The sequence below is a fragment of the Rhinoderma darwinii genome, unplaced genomic scaffold (assembly GCF_050947455.1).
Source record: "Rhinoderma darwinii isolate aRhiDar2 unplaced genomic scaffold, aRhiDar2.hap1 Scaffold_140, whole genome shotgun sequence".
Classification (NCBI taxonomy): Eukaryota; Metazoa; Chordata; class Amphibia; order Anura; family Rhinodermatidae; genus Rhinoderma; species Rhinoderma darwinii.
The window spans coordinates 2,159,052-2,185,610 of record NW_027461968.1 but is presented as its reverse complement, the minus strand read 5'-3'; the positions used below and the strand labels follow the sequence as shown (position 1 = coordinate 2,185,610).

The following is a 26,559-nucleotide window of genomic DNA, read 5'->3' as shown; positions in this document are numbered from 1 at the left end:
CTCCAGGAGTGGAATCCCCAGCCAGTGCATTGCCAGTGTTCTGGCCTAGGATTTTGGCATCTTAAAGCTCCTAACGTCAGTGTCCATTTATGGACAGTGTTGTCAGGGGCTTCCCTAGGAGCAGAATCCCCAGTCAGAGCGTTGCTAACGTCAGGGGCTTTCCGAGCCTAGTGCTTAAAGTAACGCTGTGCCCAGGGAGTTCAGGGTATATATCCCACTCTATGCCTATACAGCCTTCCGTTGGAGGTATACGTAGAAACTTCTCCCAACGCATACCTCTGACGAAAAGAAAAAATTGAATGTGAACATACTCCAAGAAGCCCACAGCTCTGAATAAATATGGCGCAACTTGGGTTGTCAGTGCTGCACAAACTGACATCTACACCAGTTAGCATAGATGTCAGCTATAATATCCGCAGGTGTAAATTAAATATGTCATGCAGGAGATCTGCTCTCCCGCTGGTCCCGACTTACTAGCTGAAAAGACGCGAAAACAGCATAATGTCTCAAAAAGCTAAAAATTTTACTCAAAACGGGCATGCGCTAAAATTTCCCATTACATTACTTTACAATATAATGTATTATAAAGACATTTACTTTTGAGCTACTTTGACTAAATCGTTAGCAAATGGAAAAACAAAAACACCAAGGAAAAAAATGTAATTAAAAAACTACGGCCTCCTCCATTTCCCATCTAGCCGTCCTTTCCATCTCCAAAATGGTGTGTTTTCTGCCATTTTAGGTAGAAAAATTTCTATTTGCTCACCATTTAGGCAAAGTAGCAGGAGGGTATATTATGCAGCTTCTCAAACTCTACTTTGAAGAGCTGTGTGGTTTGTATTTTAATAGTAACTTTTTAATCTAAATGTACTTTTTACTCTGCCTGACTTGGTATTTATTTGTTCAGAGTTTGAAGCTCACATTGACTTGGTCCTCCCCTATAGGACCTCTCTATCTGTTGAACTAAGTATCATTACTAAAACTTATCTGAATCTGATTCTTAAACATCTAGTTACTACTTCTGATCATACAGTACAGTCAGCCAAGCATACCAAGTTACCAAGTTCAATCACACAATATTAAAATGAGTAAGGAGCATGGATACATATCAGCATTAGATACACATGGGTAGAACTTATCATTGTCAAACCTTGTTCTTAAAGCTTAAAAAAATGGTTTAAATTTATTAAAGATCATATCCGACTACTACCATAACAATTGACAGACATCAGGGGCTCCTTCCAGGAGAGTAATCACTAACCAGAGCATTGCCGACGCTCTGGCCATGGATTCCTGGGTTTTTAAACTCCTAACATCACTGTCCATATAGTGAAAGTGACATCAAGGGCTTTCCCAAGTCAGGAGTTCCCGGCCAGTGAGTGCTTGTGATGCTCTGGCCGGGGACTCCAGAGTTTAAAGCCAAATATGGATATTTAAAGCCATATATGCACAGTAAAGTGAGAGGCTTTCTCTACAAGCGTAATTCCCGGCCACAGCGCTGCTAACGCTCCGACTTGGAATTCTCACATTACAAAGCCCCTAATGTCACTGTCTATGTACAGACAGTAACATCAAGGGATCCTCCAGGAGCAGAATCCATATATGGACAGTGACATCAGGGGCTCCCTTCAGGAGTGGAATCTCCAGCCAGTGCAATGCCAGTGTTCTGGCCTAGGATTTTGGCATCTTAAAGCTCCTAACGTCAGTGTCCATTTATGGACAGTCTTGTCAGGGGCTTCCCTAGGAGCAGAATCCCCAGTCAGAGCGTTGCTAACGTCAGGGGCTTTCCGAGTTTAGTGCTTAAAGTAACGCTGTGCCCGAGGAGTTCAGGTGATATATCCCACTCTATGCCTATACAGCCTTCCATTGGAGGTATACGTAGAGACTTCTCCCAACGCATACCTCTGACGAAAAGAAAAAATTGAATGTGAACATACTCCAAGAAGCCCACAGCTCTGATAAATATGGCGCAACTTGGGTTGTCAGTGCTGCACAAACTGACATCTACACCAGTTAGCATAGATGTCAGCTATAATATCCGCAGGTGTAAATTAAATATGTCATGCAGGAGATCTGCTCTCCCGCTGGTCCCGACTTACTAGCTGAAAAGACGCGAAAACAGCATAATGTCTCAAAAAGCTAAAATTTGTACTCAGAACGGGCATGCACCAAAATTTCCCATTACATTACTTTACAATATCATGTATTATAAAGACATTTACTTTTGAGCTACTTTGACTAAATCGTTAGCAAATGGAAAAAAAAAAACACCAAGGAAAAAAATGTAATTAAAAAACTACGGCCTCCTCCATTTCCCCTCTAGCCGTCCTTTCCATCTCCAAAATGGTGTGTTTTCTGCCATTTTAGGTAGAAAAATTTCTATTTGCTCACCATTTAGGCAAAGTAGCAGGAGGGTATATTATGCAGCTTCTCAAACTCTACCTTGAAGAGCTGTGTGGTTTGTATTTTAATAGTAACTTTTTAATCTAAATTTACTTTTTACTCTGCCTGACTTGGTATTTATTTGTTCAGAGTTTCAAGCTCACATTGACTTGGTCCTCCCCTATAGGACCTCTCTATCTGTTGAACTAAGTACTTCTGATCATACAGTACAGTCAGCCAAGCATACCAAGTTACCAAGTTCAATCACACAATATTAAAATGAGTAAGGAGCATGGATACATATCAACATTAGATACACATGGGTAGAACTTATCATTGTCAAACCTTGTTCTTAAAGCTTAAAAAAATGGTTTAAATTTATTAAAGATCATATCCGACTACTACCATAACAATTGACAGACATCAGGGTCTCCTTCCAGGAGAGTAATCACTAACCAGAGCATTGCCGACGCTCTGGCCATGGATTCCTGGGTTTTTAAACTCCTAACATCACTGTCCATATAGTGAAAGTGACATCAAGGGCTTTCCCAAGTCAGGAGTTCCCGGCCAGTGAGTGCTTGTGATGCTCTGGCCGGGGACTCCAGAGTTTATAGCCAAATATGGATATTTAAAGCCATATATGCACAGTAAAGTGAGAGGCTTTCTCTACAAGCGTAATTCCCGGCCACAGCGCTGCCAACGCTCCGACTTGGAATTCTCACATTACAAAGCCCCTAATGTCACTGTCTATGTACAGACAGTAACATCAAGGGATCCTCCAGGAGAAGAATCCATATATGGACAGTGACGTCAGGGGCTCCCTCCAGGAGTGGAATCCCCAGCCAGTGCAATGCCAGTGTTCTGGCCTAGGATTTTGGCATCTTAAAGCTCCTAACGTCAGTGTCCATTTATGGACAGTCTTGTCAGGGGCTTCCCTAGGAGCAGAATCCCCAGTCAGAGCGTTGCTAACGTCAGGGGCTTTCCGAGTTTAGTGCTTAAAGTAACGCTGTGCCCGGGGAGTTCAGGTGATATATCCCACTCTATGCCTATACAGCCTTCCGTTGGAGGTATACGTAGAGACTTCTCCCAACGCATACCTCTGACGAAAAGAAAAAATTGAATGTGAACATACTCCAAGAAGCCCACAGCTCTGATAAATATGGCGCAACTTGGGTTGTCAGTGCTGCACAAACTGACATCTACACCAGTTAGCATAGATGTCAGCTATAATATCCGCAGGTGTAAATTAAATATGTCATGCAGGAGATCTGCTCTCCCGCTGGTCCCGACTTACTAGCTGAAAAGACGCGAAAACAGCATAATGTCTCAAAAAGCTAAAATTTTTACTCAAAACGGGCATGCACCAAAATTTCCCATTACATTACTTTACAATATCATGTATTATAAAGACATTTACTTTTGAGCTACTTTGACTAAATCGTTAGCAAATGGAAAAAAAAAACACCAAGGAAAAAAATGTAATTAAAAAACTACGGCCTCCTCCATTTCCCCTCTAGCCGTCCTTTCCATCTCCAAAATGGTGTGTTTTCTGCCATTTTAGGTAGAAAAATTTATATTTGCTCACCATTTAGGCAAAGTAGCAATAGGGTATATTATGCAGCTTCTCAAACTCTACCTTGAAGAGCTGTGTGGTTTGTATTTTAATAGTAACTTTTTAATCTAAATTTACTTTTCACTCTGCCTGACTTGGTATTTATTTGTTCAGAGTTTCAAGCTCACATTGACTTGGTCCTCCCCTATAGGACCTCTCTATCTGTTGAACTAAGTATCATTACTAAAACTTATCTGAATCTGATTCTTAAACATCTAGTTACTACTTCTGATCATACAGTACAGTCAGCCAAGCATACCAAGTTACCAAGTTCAATCACACAATATTAAAATGAGTAAGGAGCATGAATACATATCAGCATTAGATACACATGGGTAGAACTTATCATTGTCAAACCTTGTTCTTAAAGCTTAAAAAAATGGTTTACATTTATTAAAGATCATATCCGACTACTACCATAACAATTGACAGACATCAGGGGCTCCTTCCAGGAGAGTAATCACTAACCAGAGCATTGCCGACGCTCTGGCCATGGATTCCTGGGTTTTTAAATTCCTAACATCACTGTCCATATAGTGAAAGTGACATCAAGGACTTTCCCAAGTCAGGAGTTCCCGGCCAGTGAGTGCTTGCGATGCTCTGGCCGGGGACTCCACAGTTTAAAGCCAAATATGGATATTTAAAGCCATATATGCACAGTAAAGTGAGAGGCTTTCTCTACAAGCGTAATTCCAGGCCACAGCACTGCCAACGCTCCGACTTGGAATTCTCACATTACAAAGCCCCTAATGTCACTGTCTATGTACAAACAGTAACATCAAGGGATCCTCCAGGAGAAGAATCCATATATGGACAGTGACGTCAGGGGCTCCCTCCAGGAGTGGAATCCCCAGCCAGTGCAATGCCAGTGTTCTGGCCTAGGATTTTGGCATCTTAAAGCTCCTAACGTCAGTGTCCATTTATGGACAGTCTTGTCAGGGGCTTCCCTAGGAGCAGAATCCCCAGTCAGAGCGTTGCTAACGTCAGGGGCTTTCCGAGTTTAGTGCTTAAAGTAACGCTGTGCCCGGGGAGTTCAGGTGATATATCCCACTCTATGCCTATACAGCCTTCCGTTGGAGGTATACGTAGAGACTTCTCCCAACGCATACCTCTGACGAAAAGAAAAAATTGAATGTGAACATACTCCAAGAAGCCCACAGCTCTGATAAATATGGCGCAACTTGGGTTGTCAGTGCTGCACAAACTGACATCTACACCAGTTAGCATAGATGTCAGCTATAATATCCGCAGGTGTAAATTAAATATGTCATGCAGGAGATCTGCTCTCCCGCTGGTCCCGACTTACTAGCTGAAAAGACGCGAAAACAGCATAATGTCTCAAAAAGCTAAAATTTTTACTCAAAACGGGCATGCACCAAAATTTCCCATTACATTACTTTACAATATCATGTATTATAAAGACATTTACTTTTGAGCTACTTTGACTAAATCGTTAGCAAATGGAAAAAAAAAAACACCAAGGAAAAAAATGTAATTAAAAAACTACGGCCTCCTCCATTTCCCCTCTAGCCGTCCTTTCCATCTCCAAAATGGTGTGTTTTCTGCCATTTTAGGTAGAAAAATTAATATTTGCTCACCATTTAGGCAAAGTAGCAATAGGGTATATTATGCAGCTTCTCAAACTCTACCTTGAAGAGCTGTGTGGTTTGTATTTTAATAGTAACTTTTTAATCTAAATTTACTTTTTACTCTGCCTGACTTTGTATTTATTTGTTCAGAGTTTCAAGCTCACATTGACTTGGTCCTCCCCTATAGGACCTCTCTATCTGTTGAACTAAGTATCATTACTAAAACTTATCTGAATCTGATTCTTAAACATCTAGTTACTACTTCTGATCATACAGTACAGTCAGCCAAGCATACCAAGTTACCAAGTTCAATCACACAATATTAAAATGAGTAAGGAGCATGGATACATATCAGCATTAGATACACATGGGTAGAACTTATCATTGTCAAACCTTGTTCTTAAAGCTTAAAAAAATGGTTTCATTTATTAAAGATCATATCCGACTACTACCATAACAATTGACAGACATCAGGGGCTCCTTCCAGGAGAGTAATCACTAACCAGAGCATTGCCAAAGCTCTGGCCATGGATTCCTGGGTTTTTAAACTCCTAACATCACTGTCCATATAGTGAAAGTGACATCAAGGACTTTCCCAAGTCAGGAGTTCCCGGCCAGTGAGTGCTTGCGATGCTCTGGCCGGGGACTCCACAGTTTAAAGCCAAATATGGATATTTAAAGCCATATATGCACAGTAAAGTGAGAGGCTTTCTCTACAAGCGTAATTCCAGGCCACAGCACTGCCAACGCTCCGACTTGGAATTCTCACATTACAAATGCCCCTAATGTCACTGTCTATGTACAAACAGTAACATCAAGGGATCCTCCAGGAGAAGAATCCATATATGGACAGTGACGTCAGGGGCTCCCTCCAGGAGTGGAATCCCCAGCCAGTGCAATGCCAGTGTTCTGGCCTAGGATTTTGGCATCTTAAAGCTCCTAACGTCAGTGTCCATTTATGGACAGTGTTGTCAGGGGCTTCCCTAGGAGCAGAATCCCCAGTCAGAGCGTTGCTAACGTCAGGGGCTTTCCGAGCCTAGTGCTTAAAGTAACGCTGTGCCCGGGGAGTTCAGGTGATATATCCCACTCTATGCCTATACAGCCTTCCGTTGGAGGTATACGTAGAGACTTCTCCCAACGCATACCTCTGACGAAAAGAAAAAATTTAATGTGAACATACTCCAAGAAGCCCACAGCTCTGAATAAATATGGTGCAACTTGGGTTGTCAGTGCTGCACAAACTGACATCTACACCAGTTAGCATAGATGTCAGCTATAATATCCGCAGGTGTAAATGAAATATGTCATGCAGGAGATCTGCTCTCCCGCTGGTCCCGACTTACTAGCTGAAAAGACGCGAAAACAGCATAATGTCTCAAAAAGCTAAAATTTTTACTCAAAACGGGAATGCGCCAAAATTTCCCATTACATTACTTTACAATATCATGTATTATAAAGACATTTACTTTTGAGCTACTTTGACTAAATCGTTAGCAAATGGAAAAAAAAAAACACCAAGGAAAAAAATGTAATTAAAAAACTACGGCCTCCTCCATTTCCCCTCTAGCCGTCCTTTCCATCTCCAAAATGGTGTGTTTTCTGCCATTTTAGGTAGAAAAATTTATATTTGCTCACCATTTAGGCAAAGTAGCAGGAGGGTATATTATGCAGCTTCTCAAACTCTACCTTGAAGAGCTGTGTGGTTTGTATTTTAATAGTAACTTTTTAATCTAAATGTACTTTTTACTCTGCCTGACTTGGTATTTATTTGTTCAGAGTTTCAAGCTCACATTGACTTGGTCCTCCCCTATAGGACCTCTCTATCTGTTGAACTAAGTACTTCTGATCATACAGTACAGTCAGCCAAGCATACCAAGTTACCAAGTTCAATCACACAATATTAAAATGAGTAAGGAGCATGGATACATATCAGCATTAGATACACATGGGTAGAACTTATCATTGTCAAACCTTGTTCTTAAAGCTTAAAAAAATGGTTTAAATTTATTAAAGATCATATCCGACTACTACCATAACAATTGACAGACATCAGGGTCTCCTTCCAGGAGAGTAATCACTAACCAGAGCATTGCCGACGCTCTGGCCATGGATTCCTGGGTTTTTAAACTCCTAACATCACTGTCCATATAGTGAAAGTGACATCTGGGCTTTCCCAAGTCAGGAGTTCCCGGCCAGTGAGTGCTTGCAATGCTCTGGCAGGGGACTCCAGAGTTTAAAGCCAAATATGGATATTTAAAGCCATATATGCACAGTAAAGTGAGAGGCTTTCTCTACAAGCGTAATTCCCGGCACGACAGTAACATCAAGGGATCCTCCAGGAGCAGAATCCATATATGGACAGTGACATCAGGGGCTCCCTCCAGGAGTGGAATCCCCAGCCAGTGCAATGCCAGTGTTCTGGCCTAGGATTTTGGCATCTTAAAGCTCCTAACGTCAGTGTCCATTTATGGACAGTGTTGTCAGGGGCTTCCTTAGGAGCAGAATCCCCAGTCAGAGCGTTGCTAACGTCAGGGGCTTTCCGAGCCTAGTGCTTAAAGTAACGCTGTGCCCGGGGAGTTCAGGTGATATATCCCATTCTATGCCTATATAGCCCTCCGTTGGAGGTATACGTAGAGACTTCTCCCGACGCATACCTCTGCAGAAAAGAAAAAATTGAATGTGAACATACTCCAAGAAGCCCACAGCTCTGAATAAATATGGCGCAACTAGGGTTGTCAGTGCTCCACAAACTGACATCTACACCAGTTAGCATAGATGTCAGCTATAATATCCGCAGGTGTAAATTAAATATGTCATGCAGGAGATCTGCTCTCCCGCTGGTCCCGACTTACTATTTGAAAAGACGCGAAAACAGCATAAAGTCTCAAAAAGCTAAACATTTTACTTAAAACGGCTGTGCGCCAAAATTTCCCATTACAATACTTTACAAAATCATGTATTATAAAGACATTTACTTTTGAGCTACTTTGCCTAAATCGTTAGCAAATGAAATAAGACACCTAGGAAAAAAAATAATTAAAAAAACACCGGCCTCCTCCATTTCCCTTCTAGCTGTCTTTTATATCTCCAAAATAGGTGTGTTTTCTGCCAATTTAGGTAGAAAAATAAAAGAAACAATTTGCTTATCATTTAAAGAGGCTCTGTCACCACATTAGAAGTGCCGTATCTCCTACATAAGGAGATCGGCACTTTAATGTAGGTTTATTTTAAAAAAAACTATCTATTTTTACCACTTTATTAGCGATTTTAGATTTATGCTAATGAGTTGCTTAATGCATACGTGGGTGTATTTTTACTTTAGACCAAGTGGGCGTTGTACAGGGGAGTGTATGACGCTGACCAATCAGCGTTATGCACTCCTCTCCATTCATTTACTCAGCGCATAGGGATCCTGCTAGATCCTTATGTGCTGTCTTATACTAACACATTAACAATACTGATGTGCTTAGACATTTAATAGACATTCCACGGGATGTCTATTCACAATCTCTGCACTTCGTTACTGTTTCTATGGTAGTTACAGCAGAGGAAGCGTGATCTCGTTGTATCACGCTTCCTCTGCTGTAACTACCACAGACAGAATAACGAAGTGCAGAGATTGTGAATAGACATCCCGTGAAATGTCTATTCACTGTCTAAACACTTCAGTAGAACGGGTGTCGCAAAAAAAAATTATTATATATAAATTTGATTTTAGTGTGTTATTAAAATAAATTTTATTTATTTGTGTGTTTGTGTTTTACTTTTTTATTTTTTCTAACTTTTACTTCACTATGGGGGCTGCCATTTTTTTTTTCATCTCTGTATGTGTCGATTAACGACACATACAGAGATGGAATACGGCACATACATCCCCATAGAGAATGCGAACGGGAGCCGTTCCATTCACTATGGTGTACGCCGTCTGTGTGGGAAAGGCGCATGCGCCGCTCCCACACAGTGCAAAAGGAAGGTCTTCGGCCGAGCGCCATCCAGCGCCATTTTCATGTGGACCGGAAGCCGCGGCCGGACAGTAAGATGACTACTTCCGGTCGTGACTTCCGGACATGTGATTAGAAGCAAGTACTAGGAGCGGAGCGAGCGGACGGAGCGAAGTTAGCGGCGGCAGGAGCAGGTAAGTTGTGTTTGTGTATGTTTGTGTTTTACTGTGTGATTACCACTGTATGTAAGCCTACTACACTGTGCTCAAAAAATGACGGCACATAGTGTAGGAGGTTTGAACATTCAACCCCCTCCTTTCTCCTGCCACTAGCCAGGACAAGGGAGGGGGGATTCTGTGAGCTCACTAGAGCGTGTGTGTCTATACCAAATTTTCAGCATAAAGCAATGAGGTTGCTTTACCACATTGCAATGCTGCAATTTTGGGAATTGCTCCCTCTAGTGACCAGCACATGGAAATGTTATAAATTAGAATCTAATTTATAATATTTCCTGAGTTGTGAAAAAATTTAAAAAAAAAGACAATGTCTAATCATGTATATACTAACAAAAAAGTCATGTATATACAACTAAAAAAGTTTCAATACAATAAAGATAATATCCGACTAGCTTAATTCATTTACCCTACCTTAACAACTAACAATGTCACTTGTTGTGAAAATTGACTTTTAAGTCCTAAAGCTGGTCACATGAATACAATGGGGGAATTTATTAAAGAGGCTCTGTCACCACATTATAAGTGGCCTATATTGTACATGATGTGATCGGTGCTGTAATGTAGATTACAGCAGTGTTTTTAAATTTAGAAATACGATCATTTTTGACAGAGTTATGACCTATTTTATCTTTATGCTAATGAGTTTATTGATGACCAACTGGGCGTGTTTTACTTTTTGACCAAGTGGGCATTGTAAAGAGGAGTGTATAACGCTGACCAATCAGTGTCATACACTTCTCCCCATTCATTTACACAGCACATAGCGATATAGCTATATCGCTATGTGCAGCCACATAAACACACTATAACATTACTGCAGTGTTCTGATAATGAATATACATTATCTCCAGCCAGGACACGATGTGTATTCAGAATCCTGACACTTCTCTGTGATTTACAGCATAGCAGGCGTTGTCTCGTGAGATTACGCTGTAAACTGTCATTTACAGCGAGATCTCGCTGTGCTGTGCTGTAGTCTCACACAGACGCTACAGAAGTGGTCAGGATTCTGAATAGACATCACGTCCTGGCTGGAGGTAATATATATTCATTGTCAGGACACTGCAGTAACGTTAGTGCTTGTATATGTGGCTGCACATAGCGATATAGCTATATCGCTAGTGCTGTGTAAATGAATGGGGAGAAGTGTATGACTCTGATTGGTCAGCGTCATACACTTCTCTTCACAACGCCCACTTAGTCAAAAAGTAAAACACGCCCAGGTGGTCATTAAGAAACTCATTAGAATAAAGCTAATATAGGTCATAACTCCGTCAAAAATGATCGTTTTTCTAAATAAAAACCACTGCTGTAATCTACATTACAGCGCCGATCACATTATGTACAAGATAGGCCACTTATAATGTGGTGACAGAGCCTCTTTAAGACTGTCATTTCATATGCCATTGTTAAACAGAAGCCTGCAGAAGTAAGTTGCGATAAATTTACTGTTAGTGACATTTTTACTACTTTTTTGTAGGGTTTTTATGACTGCCTCTGACAATACTTCGGCTTTCAGTATCAGGCCCTCAGAAGTCGACTGCACTATTTATTCTGTCAAAACAACGACGGAACCTTGTCACAACGGTGACAAACGGAAACCATTAGCAACGTTTCCGTCACTATTGAGATCAATGGTGATGCAAACAGAAGCTAAGGTTTCCGCTTGCCTTTCCATTGAGGGGTTTCCCCGATGGAAACCCTCAAAGGAAAGACAACGCTGATGTGAACACAGCCTTAGAGGGCATCTCTACCCATAAAATGCTGTATTTGGTATTCTTCCATAGTCTAATGTTTTCTTTTTGTCATGCATGTAGCCATATAACTACAATCAGGGGTGCACCAGGCTGTTAAGTAAGTTCTTATGACCTCCAGGTAATGCTGGAGGTTTCTGACCTATAGCAGCATTCATGGAAAGAAATCAACATTAGCTTATTGTATATTGAAAGCTGCTGCAGCGCTCAGGAGGAAGGACGTTACAGCAGCTTGAGTGGCCATACAATAATTAGATATGAAAAGGGGGACATGGTTTTGAAAACTGCTGTAACTCTTGAAACATGTAAGAAACATGTAAAATGGCTAGAGAAAGTCTGAATGTGACCCCCTGCCCTGGCATACAAAACTGGAATGGTCTTTACCTGTTTCCCTGCGGTGAACTTTCCTGCAGAGCCTGTGATTATGATGTGAAGATCTTGTAGCATGAAGAAAATGGTGGTCTTGTCTGAGAACTGAACAGGTCTGATGGGACGAAGACGGCTCTACACATAAGAGCTGCTGCATCAGGTGCTTGTCTGTAAAAAAGACACATCACAATGCCTTAGTATTCCATCAGCTGTGATGTCATCAACTGAAGGGAGAAGACTATGATGTCAACTGTAGGGAGAAGCCTGTGAGTGCTATAGATGAATATCCATGAAGAATTCATCATTTGTAGAGCACTGAAAGCAGATCATTATGCTTTATAAACAAATGTACATTTTGAGGCAACTCTGTTAGTAGAAAAAAAAAACACATCGTATACCATTTTACACGTTGGCAATAGAATTCAGAATCACTACTGTAGGCTTATACTGGAACAATTGGGAACTTAGTAAGGTTGCAGCATGCTTGGCCATTTTTATGTTTTTGCCTTCTAGCCATAATCTTTTTTTTACTTTAATGTCTACGTTTCTATTTGAGGCCTTGTTTTATTTTTGCAGGACAAGGTGTAACTTTTTTATTGCATCACGTTTACGCTAGAAGACTTTCACTTTTGATTAGCACTTTAGAGCTTTACATGTGTATTCTTTTTATAATATTTTTTGTGCTACATTAACATAATAGCCCAGCGGATCTCTACCTATAATATGCTGCCCTTCAGGAGTATTCCCAGGAACAATCCTCACTTCCTCATGTCTCATGTTAAAAGCGACACAAAGGCCTCGTTTACACGAGCGTGATATACGTGCGGGCGACGCGTGTGCTTTTCACGCGTGTCGTACGCACCTATATTAGTCTATGGGGGCATGCAGACAGTCTGTGAGTTTTGCTCAGTGTGAGTCCGCTGAAAAAAACTCACGACATGTCCTATCTTTGTGCGCTGTTCGCGCATCACGCACCTATTGAAGTCAATGGGTGCGTGAAAACCACGCATGCCGCACGGAAGCACTTCCGTGCGAACTGTGTGATTCGCGCAACAGCTGTCAAACTCTGAATGTAATTGTTAAGGATCTGCCAGGCACAGCTTCTGTATCCACGCCCATAGGTAATCAGTCTGCACCTGCTTCTATGTCTGTGAGACTGACTCCATCTTCCACCACTCAGGATGGCAGGCTTAGGAGTGGGAGAGCCTATCATAGCCTGGCCAGACGGAGCTAGCTCCCGCCCTCTGTCTATTTATACCTGCCTTTCCTGTTCCTCCTTTGCTTGTGATTCTTCTCATTTGGTTTCCTGGCCCTGCTGCAGCTTCTTGATCTATTTGACCCTGCTTCATTTTGACCCTGGCTTACTGACTACTCTTCTGCTCTGCGTTTGGTACCTCGTACACTCCTGGTTTGACTCGGCTCGTTCACCACTCTTGTTGCTCTCGGTGTTGCCGTGGGCAACTGCCCCTTTTCCCTTGCTTCTGTGTACCCTTATCTGTTTGTCTGTCGTGCATATATTGAGCGTAGGGACTGTCGCCCAGTTGTACCCCGTCGCCTAGGGCGGGTCGTTGCAAGAAGGCAGGGACTGAGTGGCGGGTAGATTAGGGCTCACTTGTCTGTTTCCTTACCCCCGTCATTACAGTAAACAGAAAAGCACCACGTGCTTTTCTGTTTACAAACATCCAAATGGAGTGTCACAATACGCTGATGACACACGGAGCTGTTAAGTGCCTTTTGCGCACGCAAAACGCCGCGTTTTTTGCGTGTGCAAAACGCACACGATCGTGTAAATCAGGCCTAAGTTTGTGTTCACATGGCTTATTTTCAGCTGTTTTTCGGGCTGTAAACGCATTGAAAAATGGCTGAAAATACATGGCCTGAACACCTCCGGACATATGCCGATAAATGTCAATGGGAAAAACGGCGTTTCGTTCCCACGGGGCATTTTTATGCGTCGTTTCTAAAAACGGCACATAAAAAAATGCCCTGTAAAAAAGAAGTGCATGTCACTTCTTGAGCCCTTTTGGAGCCATTTCTAATTGTCTCAAAGAAAAACAGCTACAAAAATGGCAGTAAAAAAACGCATCAAATAACGCTTTGCATAAAAAACACCTGAAAATCATAGGCTGTTTTCCCTTGAAAACAGCTACGTATTTTACAGCCGTTTTTTGTTAAGCATATGAGCATACCCTTAAAGGGAATTTTTTTTTTTTTTTTTTAGTTAAACAATTAGTGTATAGGTGATTAAACATTGTTCGATTTTTTTTAATTTTTTTCACGAGTCAGGAAATATTATAAATTAGATTCTAATTTATAATATTTCCCAGCACTGGTCACTAGATGGAGCAATTCCCAAAATTGCAGCATTGCATGTGGTAAAGCAACCACATTGCTTTATGCTGCAAAATTGGAGAAAACTCACTCGCTCTAGTGAGCTCTCAGAATCCCCCCCTCCCTTATCCTGGCTAGTGCCGGGAGAAACGAGGGGATTGAACGGTCAAACCTCCTACACTGTGTGTCGCCATTTTTTGAGCTAACACACAGTGTAGTAGGTTTACATACAGTAGTAAACACACAGTAAAACACGAACATACACAGACCTCACTTACCTGCTCCTGCCGCCGCCGCACCCTTCGGTCCATCCGCTCCGTCTGCTACCTCCGCTCCAAGTGCACAAGTCCGGAAGCTGCGACCGGAAGTAGTAATCTTACTGTCCGGCCGTGACTTTCGGTCCACAAGAAAATGGCGCCGGACGTCGCACAGTTCAATTTGGACTGTGTGGGAGCGGCGCATGCGCCGTTCCCACACAGACGGCGTACAGCATAGTGGATGGAACGGGCCCCGTTCGCATTCACTATGGGACTGTATTCCATGTCTGTATGTGTTGTTAATCGACACATACAGAGATGGAAAAAAAAATGGCAGCCCCCATGGACAAGAAAAAGTGAAAAAATAAAAAAAAGTAAAACACAAACACACAAATAAATAATTTTTTTTTAAATAAAACACAAAAAGCAAATTGATCTAAAAATTTTTTTTTCGTGACACTCGTCCTTTAACCTTAAAAACACACATTAAATGAAATAAATCCTTTTATAAAATTGTCCCCTATAGATAAACCTGCAAGACTTCCAGCAAGCTGCAGAAAAAAGCTGTTGTGATTTTGCAGAAAAGAGGGAGCCTTTTCCTACCAGCCTCCTCTATCTAAACATCTGCAGCGGAAATGCCACTTGTGAACACCCTAAAAGTATGTTCACACTGAGTTTTTTGTAGGCAGAAAAATCTGCCTCAAAATTCCTTCAGGAGGCTGCGCTCTCTTTGCTGCGTTTTTTTTTTTTTGCGAGTTTTTCAGCCGTGGGCAAAAAGCGCAGTGAAAAACATTTTCTCTGCCTCCCATTGATGTCAATGAAAGGTCAGAGATGGAAACGCCTGAAGAAAGAGCATGACGCTTTTTTTTCCTGCAAGCGTTTTCTTTTCCACTCGCAGGAAAAAAAGCCTTTACCTCCCTTTGAAATCAATGGTAGGCGATTTCTGCTGTATTTTGGCGCAGTTTCCAACGTGTTTTCCGCACCAAAAACAGGGCCCAAAAAAACTCAGTGTGAACTAGGCCTAAGGAAATGACGCAGCATTTACAGTAGCAGCACAGTGAGTGAGATTTGAACAAATCTCATGCAGACGCTACAGTAAAAATCTGCAGCAAAAACTTTCGTAAATTGACCTGCAGTGCGCATTTTAAATCCTCAGCATGCCAATTTATGCTGCGGATCCGTTGCTATTTTGTTGCTGGTTTTCCACATTGATTCAATTCAATGAGAAAAACCTGCATCAAAATAGCAACAAATCCGCAGCATAAATTGACATGCCATTGATAGGTCAATTTATGACATTTTTTGCTGCGGAAGTGAAACCTAGAACAAAGAGCAAATGTTGCCACTTTTGTGGCGGAAACGCTGCGATTCTGCTTCAAAATTCACAAAAAAGCTAATGCTTACCTCCAGCCTTTGTCATAGTGACGCGTTTCTCTGTTCTGAGTGACACCTGGCCTCCTGGGATGACGTTTCAACCCATGTGACTGCTGCAGCCAATCACAAGCTGTGGCGGTCAATCGGGCTGCCGCATCATTCCAGGAGGCCAGGCTGCACTGAAACAGAAGAAGGCGTTGCTATGACAACAGCCAGGGGTAACTATCAGCTTCTTTTATTTTTTTTCAAGCAGTGTTTCTGCAGCGGAGATTCCGACTGAAAATCGGCACCATGTGCACTTTTTCAGGCGGAATTCCCTGCAGGTTCAAGGTTGGACATGCTGTGTAGCCTAAAGCTGGGTTCTCACTGTGCAGATTTTGCAAGCATTTTTTAACCCAAAACTAGGAACGGAACCTAAACAGAAGAAATATATAAGGGAAGGCCTTATAGGTTCGCTCTCCTTGATCCAATTCTGGCATTGGCTTACAAAATGCTGACAAAATCTGCAGCAAATCTGCACTGTGGAAACCCAGTCTTAGGCCTTATTCACACGAACGTGTCCGTTTTACGAGCGCAAAAGTTCAGTGTGGCATCTGTATATGGTGCGTGGCTGCGTGATTTTCGCGCAGCCGACATCATTATGACACTCTGTTTTTATGTTTACAAACATAAAAGCAGGAGGTGCTTTTCTGTTTTTATTCATTTCTTTTACTACTGTAGCGAGCATCACGTGCGGCACCGGGAAGTGCTTCCGTGTGCCGAGCGCGATTTGCACGGACCCATTGACTTCAATGGGTGCGTGCTGCACGAAACACGGGCAAGTATAGGACATGTCGTGAGTTTTACGCAGCGGACACACGCCGTGAAAATCACGACATGTCAGAACGGCCCCATTGACTTACATAAGTCTGTGCGACGCGCGTGATTTCCACGCGCGTAGCACGGACGTAATACACGTTCGTGTGAATAAGGCCTAAGGGTGTGTCCGGATGTGGCAGTTTTTCTGCCGATTTGCAGCGTGGGTTCTGCATCGCAAATCCGCAGCAGCTTACAGTACATCACAAGGGGATGGGGTTTTCAAAACCCCATCCACATGTAGCAGAAGACGACCGCAATAACAGCGGAGCATTCTGCTTATTTCAAATCTGCAGCGCGGTCTTTCTGTTGTGGAGAAGCCACGGATTTTCACTGCGGATTTCAGCCTTTGCAATGCATAGGCTGAAACCTAGGTCAAATCTGCTGCTAAATCCGCAACTAAATCTGTATGTAACATATGTGGATTTCCCAAGAATTCGCATCAAAATCTGCGGGGAAATTGTCCGCTAAGTCCCCCTACGGAATACAGGTTGCCCAGGTTCCTGAAAGACAAATCTGCCTAGATATAGTGCAATTTGGTAGCGACGAGGGGCATTTATTTAGGGGGATTAAGTATAAGGCAGATCTCTATTACAGTTTCATATGGTTTGTTACCCAGCTTTTCTGAAACCCTCAAAGGCAAATCTGCCTAAATATGACACAATTTGAGAGATAATGGTTTGTTACCCAGCTGTCCTAGTACCCTGAAAGGCTTTGCCTTATCTATGGCACAATTTGGTAGCAAGGAGGGGCATTTATTTGGGGGGATTTCGTATTTTACAGTTTCTATTACAACTTCACATGGTTTGTTACCCAGCTTTCCTGGGATCCTGAAAGACAAATCTGGCTAGCTAAGCTACAGTATGCAAAATGTATCACTGCATAAAAAGGCAAGTGTGTTAATCGCAGCTTCACAGCGATTCTTGGCTCCTGATTAGCAAATCTGACTAGTAATGCTACGATATAGGGGATGTAGATTTATCAATGCAGGACTAGGCAGATCTGGCATTCTGCCGCCTGGGAAAGATTGGTAACAAACTCTGTGGGGCAGTGATGGATGGCATATTGGTCATATAAAACACACACAATACTGCTCTGATACGTTGAGTGTATCTACCAGATAGTATCAGGGAAATATGGCTTGTGGTCACCATTGCAGATCCACAGTGTTGCTGTTCTATGAGAGCTGAGTGACTAGTCGTTCTAGCTATATATATACATACAGGCCATGCTCCAGGTTTATGTGGGCCCTTGGGCGACACAGACTTAGTAAGCCCCTTTGCGGGGGAACTCACAGCGGTAAAATGGCAGAAAACGTCATTTTTTTGTCCCCATATAGACATTAGCCCTGTTTATGCCCTCATATAGAATTTATGCCCTCAGTTTGTACCCCCATAAATTTTGTGCCCTCTGTAGATAGTGCCACACAGCCCCCCTCCCAGGTAGTGCCAAACAGCCCCTCTCCCTGTAGGTAGTGCCGTTGGGGTTCCCTCTAGGAGTAGAATACCCAGCCAGAGCATTGCCGATGCTCTGGCTGTGGATTCCACTTCAGGAGAAGCCCCTGACATGACTGTACATATATGGACATTGTTGTCAGGGGCAACCCCATAGCCATAGTCCCGGGCAGAGCACTACTAGCACTCTGCCTGAGACATTTGACAGGGCTCAGGAGTGAAAGAGTACCATGTAAAATTGAGGCCTAATTTGGGGATTTACAAAGTATTGGTTCACAACTGCAGTGCTCTGATGTGAAATAATAAAGGAAACCCCTGACAAGTGACCCCATTTTGGAAACTGCACCCCTCCAGTCATTTATTAAGGGGTGTAGTGAGTATTTTCACCCTACAGGACTTTTCCATAAATGATTGCGCTGCGGATTGTGGCAGAGTAAAAATTTAAATTTTTCCCTAGATATGCTATTTCAGTGGCAAATATTGTTAAAAGGCTTGTCCCGGGTATGAAAATGCCTTATATGTGGAAGTAAACAGCTATTTAGGCACTGTCACGGCGCGGGGTGTGGACCCACTGGGCCGTATTGCGTAGTGGGATAGCAGCTGGCCAACTAGGTACAATATAATGTCTATAGTCCAGAAAGGGTACCTGAGGCAATGTAGACAGTAGCGGTGACACAACTTGACATTCACTGTAGATGGCACAGTAGATGCAGTGGAAGACACGACTTGACTCTCACTGTAGATGGCACAGAGGCACGGTAGCACAGGATACAGGGTACAGGCAGCAGGAACGGGTAATACTGGGAACTGGAAAACACTAGGAGACCATTTGCAAGACAAACTTTCGGTATACAACAACGTTCCGACAAGGATCAAGTGGGTAGGACCCTTTTTATAGTCCAGCAGCATTCTGGGCTAATTACTGATTTTAAACAACTGGACGCGTACTGGGCCTTTAAGGCAGTGCTCGTGCGGGCGCGGGCGCCCTGCAGGAAACAGTCTCAGAACCCGGAAGTTAGTGCCGGCGTCTCCCTGGAGGGAGATGCCGCCGAGAACACAGACGTCCATGGCCGCGGCCGTCAGAGGGTAAGTCTGAACTAGGGTCCGCGGCCATAGACGTTGTAAGGTTCAGAGGGGAGGGAGCGCCATTTGGCTTTTGGAGAGTGGATTTGGTTGGTAGTCGTTTTGTTTGAGTATTGCTAGTATTTCCGTTTACAATGTGAGGGTACATGTAAGCTGGGCAGAGTACATCAGGGACGTAGTCAGGTGGTATAATAATCGGGTTAAAAAACCCAGTAAAATAATCCATAGATGTGTGTTACGCTGTGAAGCAATCCTTTCTGCACAGGCCAGTGTCGCACTGATAAATAGTCCTTACTTATTCCCTTTTGTTCCACACTCCGCACCTTTGCAGTTTGGGGAATTTTGATGGGAAAGTGTTGTGCTGGTATAATACGGGCACCCTCGCTTCCAGCAGATATGTTTGGGGCCCCTCCTTGCGGGACGAGCTATAGTTATTATTTTTACCATTTTGGGGTACATACAACTTTTTGATCACTTTTTATCCTATTTTTGGGAGGAAAGGTGACCAAGAAACTGCAATTCTGGCATTGTTTTTTAGTTTTTTTATACAGTGTTCACCATGCGTTATAAATTACCTGTTAACTTTATTCTGCGGGTCCGTACGATTCCGGCGATATCTAATTTATAGCACTTTTTTATGTTTTACAACTTTTTGCACAATAAAATTACTTTTGTAAAAAGAATGTATTTTTTCTGTCGCCAAGTTGTGAGAACCATAACGTTTTCATTTTTTCGTCGACGGAGCTGTATGAGGGCTTGTTTTTTGCGAGACGAGCTATAGTTTATATAGGTACCATTTTTGGATACGTGCGACTTTTTGATCACTTTTTATTCCAATATTTGTAGGGCAAAGTGACCAAAAAAACGATATTCTGGTATAGTTTTTTTATGTGTTTTTTTTACACCATTCACCGCGTGGAATAAATAAAATAATATTTTTATAGTTTAGGCCATTAGGGTATGTTCACAAGGCCTATTTTCAGACGTAATTCGGGCGTTTTACGCCTCGAATTACGCCTGAAAAAATGGCTCTATTACGTCTACAAACATATGCCCATTGCTTTCAATGGGTTTTAGGATGTTCTGTTCCCACGAGGTGTACGCTGTCAAAAGACGGCGTGTAAAAAGACACCCACATCAAAGAAGTGCAGGACACTTCTTAGGACGTTTTTGGAGCCGTTTTTCATTGACTCCATTGAAAAACAGCTCCAATAACGTCCGTAAAATACACCGCGAAAAACGCGAGTAGTTACAAAAAACTTCTGAAAATCAGGAGCTGTTTTCAGGCGAAAACAGTGCCGTAATTTCAGATGTATTTTGCTACTGCGTGTGAACATATCCTTACGGACGCAGCGATACCAAATATGTATGGTTTATTTTTTTTTTTCAATAATAATTGAAGTTTTCCGTGCTAGGCAGACCGGGAGGCCAGTATTAGGCCCAGTGGCGTAACTACCGCCGTAGCAGCAGTAGCGGCTGCTACGGGGCCCGCGGTATGAGGGGGCCCGTGTCGCCCGCCGGCACGGGCCCCCACCATGGCCAGAGGCTCCGCTAGCAGCCGCTATGGCTGCTACAGCGGGACGCCACTGAACACTACGGCAGAGCAGGGAGGTATCTCCCCGCTCTGCCATTAACTGGTTCCCAACCGCTGGCTGTATTTTTACGGCCAGCGGTCAGGGTCCTTAAAACCCGAGCCATAGACTTTCTACGGCTCGGGTTTTAACTTGCTGCCCGCGCGATCGGGCAGCTGAATGTCGGGTCTCCGGCTGTCAGTGACTGCCGGGGACCCTGAGGAGAGGATAGAAGCTGCTTCTGTCTTCTCTGATGACTTGTACACAGCGTTCAATGAACGCTGTGTATAGGAATAGAGACAGCAGCAGCAGCGGCGCTGTCTCTATTCCTCCTGGTGATCATGTGACTGGTCACATGATCGCCGGGTGCCGTTAGTGACAGACTGCTGCTGGGTCTTACTAGACCCAGCACAGCCCAGTTAGTGACAATCGTGCAACTCCAGTTACAGTGGAAAAGATGGTGTAAAAGAAAGAAAAAAAATATATCAAGTTCCCCAAAGGTCTTCTTTGACCTTTGAGGGACAGACCATAGTAATAAAAAAATAATAAAGTAAAGTGCAAAAAAAAATGTAAATAATAAATACACATAAAATACCCACCCCAAAAAAAAAACGTCCCACCCGCCAATCATTGTTGTAACGCTAGCGCTGACCCAATTACCCTAATATAGACATATAATATATTAAAATTTACGATAGACAATGGCGATCACAAATAAAAGGTCTATTTTAGGGTAAAACTATGTTATTACCAAAAAAAAAATAGCTGAAATGTAAAAAAGCTTATTTTTTTACTATTATTTTCAAACTTTATGAATAAAAATTCTAAAATAGCAAAAAAGGTGTGTATAAAAACGATAAAAATTGAAACCTGCATTGTCTACGGAAAAAACGTCGCAAAAATCACGTCGTTAGCCCAACAAATAAAAAAGTTATAGCCATTTAACTAACACGTGCTAAAAAGGGCTAAACGGTGTCTGGTCCTGAAGGCGCAAAATAGAGCAAAAGACATGTATCCCCCCCCCTCTCCACAGGACATGTATCCCCCCCTCTCCACAGGACATGTATCCCCCCCCCCTCTCCACAGGACATGTATCCCCCCCCTCTCCACAGGACATGTATCCCCCCCCTCTCCACAGGACATGTATCCCCCCCCTCTCCACAGGACATGTATCCCCTCTCCACAGGACATGTATCCCCTCTCCACAGGACATGTATCCCCCTCCTCTCCACAGGACATGTATCCCCCCCCCTCTCCACAGGACATGTATCCCGCCCCTCTCCACAGGACATGTATCCCCTCTCCACAGGACATGTATCCCCTCTCCACAGGACATGTATCCCCTCTCCACAGGATCTCCACAGGACATGTACCCCCCCCCCTCTCCACAGGACATGTATCCCCTCTCCACAGGACATGTATTCCCTCTCCACAGGATATCCACAGGACAGGGGATACATGTGTGATCGCTGGCATTGATAGGGACAACGGGGGACTGAAAGTCCCCTGAAGTTCTCCATCACAAACCTCAGACTTCCGGGGTCTGTGTCGGCAGCTCCGTAGAAATGAATGGAGCGCCGGTCGTGCTTGTGCGCATGCGTGACCAGCGCTCCTTTCATTTTTATTGAGCTGCGCAGACGCTGGAAGTCAGAGGTTTGTCATGGAGAAGTTCAGGGGACTTTCAGTCCCCCGTTCTCCCTATCGCTGCCAGCGATCACTCATGTATCCCCTATCCTGTGGAGATCCTGTGGAGAGCGGATACATGTATTTTGTAGGACACACTGTAGGTCGCATTTTTTGGGGAGGGGGGACGCCGTATGGCGTTCCCTACAGGGGGGGGAACGATGTATGCCGTTCCCTACAGGGGGGGGGGGTGGCTGTATGGCGTTCCCTACAGGGGGGTGGCTGTATGGCGTTCCCTACAGGGGGGAGCTGTATGGCGTTCTCTACAGGGGGGGGCTGTATGGCGTTTCCTACAGGGGGGGTGTATGGCGTTCTCTACAGGGGGGCTGTATGGCGTTCTCTACAGGGGGGCTGTATGGCGTTCTCTACAGGGGGATGTATGGCGCTATCTACAGAGGGGGGGCTGTATGGCGTTATCTACAGGTGGGCTGTATGGCGTTCTCTACAGGGGGGCTGTATGGCGTTCTCTACAGGGGATGTATGGCGCTATCTACAGATGGGGGGGCTGTATGGCGTTATCTACAGGTGGGGGCTGTAAAAAAGGCACTATCTACAAGGGGGGGGTTGTGTGACACCCAGGGGAGGGGGGGCCCCAGTCAAAAGTTTGCTATGGGGCCAAGTCCTTCCTAGTTACGCCCCTGATTAGGCCTCTGGTTGTCATTGCAGCCACCGGAACCCCTGCAATTTCATTGCTGGGGTTCCGATGAGCTGCAAACAACCTAAATGCAGCGATCGTTTTTGACCGCTGCATTTAAGGTGTTAATAGGGGTGATCGAGCTCATTTCGGTCCCCACCATTACAGCGGGATGTCAGCTGTAATACACCGCTGACATGCGGCAATGATGGCGCCGACTCAGGCTACGGCAAAATGCGGGAAGCACTAGCTTTCCATGATGTATCCATACAGCAAATGTCGGGAAGGGGTTAAATAGAGAAATATTTACATAATAAAGCTGTGACCACTTCCACTTTACCACACAAGGTGTCTTTGGTTTTATTTAAGGTAAAATAATGGTGTAATAGGCCAATGGCAAGTTGGTTTTAAGTTGGTGAATGTCCTTGCAGTCTCACAGCAGAATGGTAGAGGCACAGATCCTATGTAATGTATCCACGGGATAACTGAATATGACTAAACATGGTGGCAGTCATGTGACCCTCCCCTCTACATACACACACATACATCATGTGACACCTAGCATTAACATGACATACATGTGTTGGGACCGCATAGAGGACACATCCATGGGCTAAGTGAATAGGACTAATGGTAGAATAATGATGACCAACCACATCACTGTTCGTGTATTTACTAAAATGACCGCCTGTCTCTAGGTGATATTTAAAATGTCTGCCTGTCTCTAGGTAATGTTATCATGTTGTTAATAAAGTTAACTGTTTTAAAAAAAAAAAACCCATAGAGGAGACAGATAGTATTATGTAAGAGCTGCTTCTTCCCAGACCCTGACAGACATGATGAGAGGCTGCTGGAAGAGGGAATACTTATAAGGTCTCATGCACACAGCCGTAGCCATGTGCACGGTCCGTAATTACGGGCACGGATGGCCGCGGACTGTCATCCATGTTTGCGGGCCGTGCTGCCATTATAAAGTATAGGAGCACGGTCCGTAAATTCAAAAAATAGTCCTATATTTTGCGGTTCATTTCTACGGCCCATACACCTCCCTGTAAATATACGGGAAGGTGTCCGTGGCCATAGAAATGAATGTGTCAGTATTTTTATCTGCAATTATGGATCCGTAATTGCGGATAAAAATGATGGTCGTGTGCATGAGGCCTGACCTCTGTTCCTCAGTAAAATGCTATTGACAGGTTAGATACCTGGACAGTGTTACCTGAATGCTGGGGGTCACATGGAGTGTGTGCGCGTGCGTGAATGTATCACATGACTCTCCCCGTATTTAGTCACTTCAGTTAGCCCGTGGATGCATTACTATGGACTATACTATTATTATTTATTTATTTTTACAGTGACAACTGCACTGATATGAGAAAGGTATGAGAGCAGAATGTCTAATACATGAATATTAGAAAACTGTATGATTTCCTATTCTATAAATAAATGAAACAAATAAAAACTGGAGAACCCCTTTAATAAATTTGTTGCATCTTCGGCTGGCCGTGTCCCACAGGGTAAAATCCAGTTTGTGACGTAAATTGTAGTCAATCTTTTGCACCGTGGGTGGCCCCGCCCCTCCTGCCAAGCCACTCCCATTTTTTTTTAAAGTGGCAAGAGAGTTTCAAAACAACAAATAAATCGCAAATAATTCGGCAATAGGGCGTGCGCCATAATTTTGGACTTTTTAATGCCAGAAGACTGGGGTGATGCCCTGCATAAATTTCCCCCACGTTCTCACAGTCTCCTCTGTGGAGCATCATAAAGTTGCAAAGTCTGAAGATGAAAACTAAAATGGAAAGTAGTCCAATGTTTACATCACAAACATACACTTCATAAATTATTGTAAAAAACAGATGATCTACTTTATTACATATACATAGGATGTGGTTTTAGCACAAAGTGACTGCAAGACGTCCTCAAATACAGTAGTAACCACAGTGTGTCCAAATCCAATGACAGCCGGTGTCTTCCACTACAGTGACAGCCACGGAGCCCCCGATTACAGACAGACAGTGTCCCCAAATACAGTAACAGCCACAGTGTCCCCAAATACAGTGAAAGCCACAGTGTCCCCGATTACAGAGACAGCCAGTGTCTCCAAATATACTAAGTCACAGTGCCCTAAATACAGTGGCAGCCACAGCGCCCCCAGACACTGACAATCACAGTGCTCCAAATATAGTGACAGCCACAGCGCCCCCAGACACTGACAATCACAGTGCTCCAAATATAGTGACAGCCACAGCGCCCCCAGACACTGACAATCACAGTGCTCCAAATACAGTGACAGCCACAGCGCCCCCAGACACTGACAATCACAGTGCTCCAAATATAGTGACAGCCACAGCGCCCCCAGACTCTGACAATCACAGTGCTCCAAATATAGTGACAGCCACAGCGCCCCCAGACACTGACAATCACAGTGCCCTAAATACAGTGACAGCCACAGCGCCCCCAGACACTGACAATCACAGTGCTCCAAATATAGTGACAGCCACAGCGCCCCCAGACACTGACAATCACAGGCTCCAAATACAGTGACAGCCACAGCGCCCCCAGACACTGACAATCACAGTGCCCTAAATACAGTGACAGCCACAGCGCCCCCAGACACTGACAATCACAGTGCTCCAAATACAGTGACAGCCACAGCGCCCCCAGACACTGACAACCACAGTGCTCCAAATACAGTGACAGCCACAGCGCCCCCAGACACTGACAATCACAGTGCTCCAAATATAGTGACAGCCCCAGCGCCCCCAAACACTGACAATCACAGTGCTCCAAATATAGTGACAGCCACAGCGCCCCCAAACACTGACAATCACAGTGCTCCAAATATAGTGACAGCCCCAGCGCCACCAGACACTGACAATCACAGTGCTCCAAATATAGTGACAGCCCCAGCGCCACCAGACACTGACAATCACAGTGCTCCAAATATAGTGACAGCCCCCCAGCATAATTTACCTTGTCTTATGGTGAATCCAATCTAAGCAAGAGGAAGTATCACTTGCAGAGCAGACTCTTTGTTGGAGATGCTGCCACCTGCTGGCTGTACTTGTTCTATGTCTTCTATATAACAAGTAAATCTTTCACAACTTGCCCAAAGACCACCTGCCGAACTAGGTTTGGGCAGGTTTATAAGATGAAAAACTGCCAGGCTGCAAAGAAAGCAGCCCAATTTTACTTTTTTTCTCCCCAGCTTCCGAAAGCCATAACTTTTTTTTTTGCATCTATATTGTCCTATTGTCCTTGATTTTTGCGGAACGAGTTGTAGTTTTTCGTAGCACCATTAAATGTAATGTACTAGGAAACGGGAAAAAAATTATTTGTGGGGTAGAAAATTTAAAAAAAACAGCGATTCCTCCATGGTTTTTTGCACATCGTTTTTACGGAATTCACTGTGCAATTAAAACAACATGTTAGCT

General features: G+C 43.6%; 1 long non-coding RNA gene across 3 annotated transcripts in view; it reads right to left on the bottom strand.

Annotated features, from left to right (window-relative positions):
- The window catches only part of LOC142699171 (uncharacterized), a 414,292-nt gene extending 390,451 nt beyond the window's left edge, over positions 1-23,841 (bottom strand). For 2 of the 3 annotated variants that reach the window (XR_012866056.1, XR_012866055.1), the window contains exons 1-2: positions 18,801-20,241; positions 11,899-12,051 (exon numbers count right to left, since the gene is read on the bottom strand). This is a non-coding gene — a long non-coding RNA (uncharacterized LOC142699171). Of the gene's footprint in view, positions 1-11,898; positions 12,052-18,800; positions 20,242-23,703 lie in introns of those variants that run through there. The other variant, XR_012866057.1, reaches the window with a different exon arrangement.
- Between the last annotated feature and the right edge of the window lie 2,718 nt (positions 23,842-26,559).